Source organism: Nanorana parkeri, unplaced genomic scaffold, assembly GCF_000935625.1.
Source record: "Nanorana parkeri isolate BGI_ZX_2015 unplaced genomic scaffold, ASM93562v1 scaffold90, whole genome shotgun sequence".
NCBI classification, from domain to species: Eukaryota; Metazoa; Chordata; class Amphibia; order Anura; family Dicroglossidae; genus Nanorana; species Nanorana parkeri.
In genome coordinates this window covers 795,981-802,113 of record NW_017306358.1, presented here as the reverse complement: position 1 = coordinate 802,113, position 6,133 = coordinate 795,981, and the positions used below count along the sequence as shown (strand labels likewise).

General features: G+C 39.9%; 1 long non-coding RNA gene across 1 annotated transcript; it reads right to left on the bottom strand.

Moving 5' to 3' along the window:
* Positions 1-1,038: 1,038 nt before the first annotated feature.
* Positions 1,039-3,215, bottom strand: LOC108783838. The gene is made up of 2 exons (XR_001941033.1): positions 3,173-3,215; positions 1,039-1,200 (listed from the first exon to the last, which is right to left on the bottom strand). It is a non-coding gene; the product is annotated as an uncharacterized LOC108783838 (long non-coding RNA).
* Between the last annotated feature and the right edge of the window lie 2,918 nt (positions 3,216-6,133).

Below are 6,133 nucleotides of genomic sequence, written 5' to 3'. Positions count from 1 at the left end.
CCCCCCCATCTTGGGAGGGGGGCCCAAGATAAAATCTTGCACCAGGGCCCTTTGGTTATTAGGTCCGCCACTGCATCAAATATATTCCGTGCAAGTTCAAACACTCGCAATTGCTATGATAAATTCCCCCCACAGTATATTGCAAAAGTTCACAGCTTCAACATGTTATTTCATTCTTCTGTTTATTTTCCCAGAAATCTATGGGTGAATGGGTAGAACAAAAATGACCTTAAAGTGAATTCCCCCTTCAGGGCAATGAACAGCAAATCGCAACATATTTACGAATTAATTACCAAATATACTTATTTTTCTCTTGTTTCTTGTGTTTTAGAGTTCTGTCCTGTTTTGTGTTAAATTTGTATTTCTTTTACCTGGATAACAGCTTAGAAAAAAATGTTTTTGTTTCCAAATTGGAAATCATCAGTGCTAGTAAACTCCCAGGAAACAATTTCCTCGGGAGCTATGATTTGTTCTTTTTTTTGAGTAAATGTAGCCATTTACTTTTATTGCGTTGAATAGACAAATATAGTCACTATCATCTTGTATTTGAAAAGAGCTTGTGATAACATCATGTAGGCAAACACACACTAAATTTCACTCCATTTATTGATCAAGCATAATATAAAATGGGAGTCATACAACAAAAGCACAGATTAAAAAGGATTTATTGTCAAAATATTTTACTAGGCCATTTCATTTTATTCAAAATAACTTAATAAATTATTACCTCACTTTTCATCACATGACCAAAAAAAACTGTCCAAAAATAAGTTTCTATTACGTGATAGAAAGCCACTGTAAACATTCACCAGTCACTAAGATGTGACATAATAAATAATCATTTATTCAAGTTTTCCTTTATGTTGTCGTTGTCCATCATTATTAATAACCTTCAAATACAACTCTGAAGGTTGATAGGTGGGTTATTCTTCTTATATATTGCCAATCGGAATGCAGGTTTTGGTGCTTCGTTTGTTCCACCAGAAAAAAATGTTTCATGCTGATCCATAGACCTGTTACACATAGAAATCCTTTTGTGCCCATGCCCCAAATAGTGCAATTACAATAATGATGGTGATCAGCAGGTAAGTGGCTAGCTCATCAATACACCATTGTTCTGAGCAGATGCAGGGCTGGTTTTGGCAGCTGTCCACATAAGTTGCAGGAATCCTTTGCCTGTGAGCCCGGAGGGATTGTATTCTAGGGAATAAAAAAAATATCAGCTTACTCTTGTACAAAATGAGAAATAAACACGTATGACCATATTTAGTATAGGGTGCATGAAATGGTTTTTGACTAGGATGACTACACCAAATACTATGTAACTAGGGAATGGTAATCAATAAAAAAAATCCCTGTTAGGTTGCTATGGCTTGTCATTCAAATGTAGCTCTCAAATCACTCATTTGACATTTCCCTAATTCTTTATGGATAGGACTTGGGCAACATAGCATGTCTGGACTTTACAAACATTTACCTGATAGTTAAAGGGGAAGTACACCCTAGAATTACTCTATGAACATTTACCAGCCATATAACACCTGTACTTTGATAAATACATAGCACCATCTTTGTTTTCTGTCCACGCTCCGGTTGTGCAGTAATCAGCATTGGAAACTGATGACCATTTACTCAGCCTCCCCATGCTATCTATGTTTTGCAAAGTCTGACTGCGAAAGGCTTACTCTGTGTCCTGATGTTGTTCAATACGTAGATAGCATGAATTGGGTTGAGTGACACCATGGGTTGCATTGTGTTGCTGGTAAATGGCACGCAGTTTCCAATGATGCTTACTAGACAAACATGGTGCTATGCATTTATCAAGGTATATGCATTAAATGTTCATAGAGTAATTCTAGGGTGGACTTCCACTTTAAGTTCATGCTCATCCTCCTGCAAAACAGCCCTTTTTGTATCAGCCCATACATTTCCTATATGACTGATGTCATGGCTCTTCCTGGTCTACTTTAAGACAAGAAGGAAACAGCTAAATTAGTAAACTGTTGTAACCCATAAAAAACAGAATCCACTTCAGGGCAGGATCTGATTCTGGAAGGTTGCTTTTGCATCGGTGCAGTTAACAAAGTACTCCGGGCAAATAAAATCTTAACCCTTACAGTGGGGCTACCCCCTGCACTGCAAGGGTTAAGTGCTCCTTTTGTTTAGTTATCCTTACCCGAACCAAGATCCCAGATGGCTGATAGACTGGTCCCTTCAGCCTCGCTCTCCAGTAGTCTAAGGTCCAGTGATGTCCCTGAGCATCCTCATGTCCTATACACTGTAAAGGATGTGAGGATGCCAAGAGACATTCCAGGTAGGGAATACTATTGACAAAACTATATGATTGATTGTCCTGCATTAGAATTTGCCACAAAGGTTGATTTACATAGTTACATAGTAGATAAGGTTGAAAAAGAAGGTCCACCAAGTTCAACCTGTGTGTGTGTTTTATATGTTTGATCTAGAGGATAGCAATAAAACCCTACAAGCACAGGCCAATTTGGTGTAAGCAAAAATACTTCCTGAGCCCCATACTGGCGACTGGACAAATCCATGGATCAATCACCTATTGAATTTAGGAACTCCCAAAGCCCTGTTTATTATGCTGACTGGGGAAGATATCTAAAAGTTTCTCTATAAATTAATCAACACTCTCAGCTAACACTCCTTCCTCGGGAAGACAGTTTAACTTTTCAACCCTTTTCTCAGTTTAAGATAAAACCTATATTTGTCTTAAACTGGGGCCACTTGTCTTCTTCAGGAAACCTAGAGTAACACATTGATGTAATGATGTTTAATTGCTTGCTTGTCATTCATTCTATTTCTTACTTTTGCTAATCCAATCTTCCGCTCTTGTTAAAAAAAACAAAGGTCTGAGTGTTGATTATGAAAAAACAATGGTTCTAGTGTGTTCAAAATGTATACATTTCCAACAAAACAGTTTTATAGTGCATTCAAATCTCAGAACATTTCAAAGTTTTGCCTCTCAATACAACAGCTTAAAATGTGAAAATCTTTGCAGCTACACAGTGCTTGTGAATCATTTTTAGAATGAACAGCTATTAGAATCAGTGAAAAGATCTGCCTGCGCACATCTTTATACTTTGCTGTAACATGAATCAACTAAGCAGTATCCAAATCAGATATAACTATTTCTAATTCTGCTTCTTACCGTCTTGCAGTGTTCATGTTTGTTGTCTCCAGGGTTTTTTGGTTTTCTTCTTAAAGACCCAGCTTCTGATTATTTCAGTGATTTTATAGCGTGTGCCTTTGAGTTCAGGTCCATCCCCATGAGCATTGTGTTGTTGTGGAAATTCTCACGTGCAGCCTGCTGAGGTCGATATCCTAAAGTACGCTTGGCTCTCTCTCCTCCCTTCGCAGTATTTAAACACCTCAGCTTCAGTTTTATCTGATCCAGCAGTTTGCATGAACACAGCCCCCTGTCATAGCAGAAACTCCTCCTAGAAAGCCCTGGCTGGAATCAGTTCTCAGGAAGGCATGCCTGATGCTGTCATATGTTACTGCTGCAGCTGCTACCAACAAATGTTTCCATATTGAGCTAAAGAATGATATCATCTCCAGTTCATCAGATCTGACAATTTGCTTTTATTGCTGTCGACATATTCCCTACATTGGAAATCAAGTCATACATGATTTCTAAACCATTTGTAGAAATGTGCCTCTACTTTAGGTTCTGTCCACAAGAATGCTAGCATACAAGTGTCTTGTAAGTGATAGTAACAGGGGGTTGTGTGGTGATTAAAGCATAAGTGCACTTATTCTTTTTGCCCACCACCCTTGAGCTAAACGATCCTACTCCACCTCCTCCAATATCTGTACTTACCAAGATCCAATGGGCATGGTTTCCCTATTGTTTAATCCAGCACCGCAATGTTCCGTCTGCTGGCAGGGAGACTTGCAGGGCTGGATGTCAACAAAAAGTGAAGCAATGCCCCCTCGGATCTTGGCGAGTATAGATCTGCAGAAGGGTCAAGGTAGGGGCAAAAAGAATAAGATAACTGTGTTTAAAAGGGAACATATTCTTTAAAGTGACCAAGTGTTAGATATTCTTTCATCTTACATGCATGTTGAGTAGCAGCGAAACACTAGCAGGTATTTATTACAGGCCAAATTATTATTTTTGACATGTGCAATGTAAAAATAAATCCACACTAATGAAGTGAAGTGTGGCTCATGCATCTAGGCTGCAGTGTTCTGTACAACTCTGGCTTTCGCTCATCCGGGTACAGTGCAGTCACCGCCTGCTGGAGTACTCGATCACAGCGGGTCTCTCGCACTCCAGCTCCTCCATTCAGTAAATGTCTTGCATTCTTTTCAATAACTGCAAGGCACTCTGTGATTGGAGGAGGGGAGATTTTGACATTCATCTACCCTTCCTCCAATCACTCAGTGCCTTGCATTGATGTGACAATGAGCACCAAGACAAATACAGAAAGTGAATCTCCTTGGCTAGGATACAGAAAGCAAAAAAATAAAAACTGAACGAAAGCTACAAAAGAGCTATAGATACAAAAGCAAATGAAACAACTGAGTGATCACTTTCACTTAGTGATCCTGCTAGTAGCACACCCTGTCCCTGGGTGACTACACTTACTGTTCCATTGTATGTATGGAGAGAGCCTTGGTTACTAGCCATGTTGGATTTTAAACATGTCTGCTGTTGTATTATCCCCATTATATTTTGGTGATGGGATAAAAGTGCATCATGAATTTCAAGGTATGCCCTGGAGCCTTTGTAATACATTGCAGTAAATGCAAGCAGCATAAAGCCAAGGGAAATATTATATCAAAGGTCAGATTCATCACCACCAGATTTCACTAGACTGGCATAATATAATGATACAAATGTTTAATGCCTTTTCATGTTTTATGTAAAATTTATTTTACTAGGAAATGGAGATACTGTACAATGTAAATAAACCCCTAGCTGCTTTCAGTATAAACACTGTGATTGGTGTAACATACTGTAGTGAACATTTGGTGGCACAAAACAGTTTATATATAACAATTATAATGACATAAAAAAGCCTAAACTTTTTTTTTTTGCCTGCGTTGCATAAGGCCCCTTTCATTACTCTCCAATCTTGGGATGGAGGAAAGAACTAAAACTGCCGGACCACATGTCAGTTTACTGGAGTCGGATGTAAATGGACAGGTGTCCGTTTACATCAGACTACCCCCGATATGGCACATTCAGGTCTGGTGAAATGGATCTCCGATCTGTTTGTTTTTCTGGACCTGGCCAGAGTCGGGGGTAATCAGGTGTAAACATACACATGTCCATGTTGATCTAGCTCCCATAGGCTAGCATTGGGCATACACAAATCGAATTATAGCTAAAATTTGATATGTGGGTGGCCCTGTCAGGACCACCCGGCTCAACAAAAGTTGATTTTTCAATCATTTGTCGAAGGAACTGGGTGGAAAATTGTGGGACCAACAGTGACTATATCGTGTACAATGGAGGACACTGGTTGTCAGAATGCTTTGAAAGGGTTAAGTGCTCCTTTTGTTTAGTTATCCTCACCTGAACCAAGATCCCAATAGCAAGGTGGGAGGGATTCCTCCATCCACACTCTTTAGGCTAGATTCACACCTAGGCGATTCAGACGCTGAGCTGTTTTCGTGTGATTGTCATGTGTTTTCGATTTGCGACCGTTCATGAAAACCACACAGTTGTTGCGCGGTTTTCAGTGCATAGAGATGTCTATGGGACCCAAACTGTGCTGAAAATCGCCTGAAAATAGCTCCTGCACCTTTTTGCGCTACAGTTCCCATCACTGTCTGGGTGGCAAATGGCCACCAGGATAAATAAAGACGGTGAATCAGGGGGCGCGGCAATAAAAACCTGACTTTTGGAGTTCTAACACCTCCCTGCTCTCATTGAAAACTAATTCCAAAAGAAAAACTTTTGGCTAGAGTTACAATGGTACATTGTACATGGTTCACAGTACCATGTTACCGCAGCTGCTACTGTGTTGTGATGTGGCTCTCTGCTTTGCAAATAATTTAGCAGGCAAGTTTTGGGGTTAATTGTGGTGCAATGCCTTACAGGCCATTTAAATGTATGGACTGCCCTTCGACGTGGGCCCGCAGACCAACTCGGGCCCAC